Here is a 3,344-nt window from a genome sequence, read left to right as displayed (position 1 = left end):
AGAGAGAGGAAAGGGTGGAGACATGATGGTTAGTCCCTTTTCGCAAAGCTAGACATAAGTTTTCGTTATTGAAATACTGGCGGGCTCAGCAGCTCTTACYCTGCAGAGCAAGAGAAGGGATCAACGATGTCTTCCCAATGATGCTGTGGCACAGCCTGCTCGGTGCAATGCGCTTAGCAAGAGCAAAGCAGTTCGGCAGGCATCTGTGAACGTAGGCCCTGCCAGCTCCTACTGCCCAGGAAGATCTGCAGGTCCCTGTTGACAGTGAGAAGCAGAAGCAACCACAGCAGCAGAGAGGGAGGAGAGATGGGTGCCAAAGAACCAGAGGGGACCTGGGTGGGTGACGTAGGTGCCATGTCTTGCTGCAGGGCATGCTTTCCCTGGTGGCYAATACGTTACCCTTTTGTAGCACCCTCATTGCATATTAAGATGATCCCCAGAAATGACCACCTTAGGATTTTACGTCTGCACAGCATTCTGGGTTGCTGGCACATTCTTCCAAATAAATTCCTGGCCCCCTCAAACCATATTCCTCCTACAAACTCGAGCAGGGATGAAAGTGGGACACCTGCCCTACTCCTCGTGTTGCTAGAAAACTTGCCCTGGGACGATCAGCTGGGGTTGAGGGTYGGCTTCTGCCCACACAGCCCGAACCAACATCTGCCCCGTGAAGGCTGCGATGGCAGCCTGTAGGCAAGGTATTTACCTCACAAGGTGTAGTAAAGACYTAGTGCTAGTCAAGGAGAGCGAGAGTCAAGGAGGCTGCAGTACAGCCTCATTCCTGGGAGAGCTGGGGAGAGGAGCCCAGTTCCAACACCTACAGCAGGGAATTAGCAATTAACCTCTAAGGATCAGAAGAAGGAGAATTGAGGGAGTCWGGCACCATCCCAGAGCCTCATGGTCAAAGGTAATGTACATTAGGCAATAGAGCTGCCAGCTAAAATCTCTTCAGACAGAAGAAAGGAATCAAACTGAAATGTTTTTCACTCCTTTTTCACCCCTAGATTACTGGGTCAAAGACAGGAGGAGACTGAGGAAAGCCGGCACACAGCATCCAGCATCGCATGGGGCTGCACATAGTGACAGCCCTCCGAGACCGCCGGGCAYGCAACCTGCGTGGGCCCTGCTTTCTCCTGGTGCCTGGACACCATGACCCAGAYGGCTAGTGCTCCGCACTGCTGCGCTTGGAAGGCTTAGACACAAGGAGATCTCAGATAGCAAACGTCTAATCATCAGGGGACATCAACCGTCTCCTTGCAGGGCCACATCTCAGCAAAGGTTTTGAGGATCAAGCCTTCGAACTTCAGCACCTATAGTGGCCAGCAGTATTTTCTGTCTAAGCACTTTTGTGGGCCAGGTTTCAGTTACTGTAAGTGCTGAAATAATATTTTTCCATGACCTAGGAAATATTTTTCCCTGCATGTATGACATTGCTTAGGCTCAAGGTTTAATGTACGTCTCTGAATGTTTGATATTTTTCTTAAAATGTATGCCTGGAAAGAATGTGAAAATCTTAAATTCCAGCAAAAAGGTTCGTCCCGGGGCGCCGCGCCAAAGGCCGCGAGCAGCATTTTACAGCTCAGCTCCATCACCACTGCTGCTGCTAGAAAGCAGCCACAAACACARCACCATCTTAAAATATTACCTCCATGGCCTGTAATTTGATGTAGTTTGTATTTACAAAGCAAGATAACTGAGGAGTCAGATTTTTGCTGGAGCTCCTGCTTTCTCTCTGCGATAGCAGTGTAAATTCAGTCTGGTTGGGGGCTGGCAAGCACAGACCCCCAGACGATCCCCATTCTGCGCTGCCTGTTCACAGAAGTTTAAATCCACCTCGTAGAATACGCTGGCTTCTAAATTACAACAGTACGTGTCGCTGTTTGTAACGCAGACGGAGTATTTATAGCTCAGAGCTTTTGTACTCTCTTCCATAGCTTAATTAGCAATATGATTTCCTGTAGACCTCACTGCACTTGTGGGAACGGAGCAGAACTGCAATTACAGTGGAAAGCAAAGGGCACCGGGGGAGAGGGAGAAAGCGGCACAAACACACACGCGTGCGCACACGCGCGCACACACATGCACGCGCATTTGTTTGCAAGCAGCATAGTGAGGAAATGGCCCTGCGCTAATGCAGGTGTACGAACCGTGCGTGGTGGGTTTATAAAGGCGTAATGACTCATTACATGCTCAGCTTGGGGAAGGTTCCTGTGTTGCTCAGGAAGAAATCTCCTACCTACTGAAATAAACTGGCTCCAGTGCACACCGCCAGCACGGTCTGCGTTGCCAGTACCTCTGTGTTTGAAGAAGGAAGGTTCTGAACAGCACTACGGCTCGGCCCATGAAATCCGAACAGCCACCGCGGCTGTAAAACAACCACGTTGTGATAAGCGCTCAAAGACCATATTGTCTGAGGAGCTCTACAAACATAAAAGACAACAAGATCTTTGCACCGAAAAGCTTGAAATCTRGCTTACGGCAAGGTGCAAACAAGGGAGATGAAGGAACCGGGGAGGAGCAGCGCTGTGGGGAAGGAGGACTAGAGTGACTACTTCCACGAGCTGATCACTTCGCAGGCGATACCAGCCCACGCAGATGCCCTTCCTCTTGCCCTTGGCTAGTTGTTTCCCTCCCATGTTGGTCAGGCCGGTCGGAGAGCAAAGATTAAAAGTAACCAGCCAGAGAAGAGGTTGTTGCTCACCCGCCCTTGCCGCCTGCTCCGCTCCTCCCTGCATCCCCCGCGGACGAGGTTATGAACTTCTGAAGGGACAGGTCACTGGCGGGACCGGCCGTGCCCGCGCTCGGGTCCTCCTCGGGCTCGGGCCCCGCCGCCTCCGAGCAGGGCAGCCCTCGCAGGACCAGGCAGCTCCCAGCTTTGCGCTGAGCGACCGCGTTTATTSCAGAGCTCCTGCACCGCCACCCACCCCGAACGGGAAGAGTCCAAGCTTCCATCTACATCAACATTATTAATAGCTTTCTAGCATTACTTTTATATATACAAATTGCTTTCTGTAACACTTCGGTCCCACGAGGTAGATAAAACTGCTTTCACCTATGAGAAGGTATGAAAATGGACGTGCAGAGAATCTAAATGCTCCCAGAGGCACCACGGCGGCAGAACCGCGCCGGCGCTCCGGGAGCCCGGTGCCGTCCGGCCCGGCTGGAAGCGCTGCGCAAAGCTGGGCTCGGCCCGCGCGGCGGCAGCCGCCGGCTGGCTCYGAATGCGGATTTCACGCAGTTCTCGCTCGAGCAACCACGCGTTTTGCACGGCTGTAACCGCGCGCGGGAGGAGGACGAAGGCGCCGTTAAGCCCGAGCAGCGGGCCCGGCGGCGCGTCCCCGCGG

This window comes from Rhea americana, unplaced genomic scaffold (assembly GCF_003343005.1).
Source record: "Rhea americana isolate MKP2758 unplaced genomic scaffold, rheAme1 scaffold_155, whole genome shotgun sequence".
In the NCBI taxonomy this organism is placed as follows: domain Eukaryota; kingdom Metazoa; phylum Chordata; class Aves; order Rheiformes; family Rheidae; genus Rhea; species Rhea americana.
The sequence above is the reverse complement of the archived record's forward strand: the minus strand, read 5'-3'. Positions refer to the sequence as shown.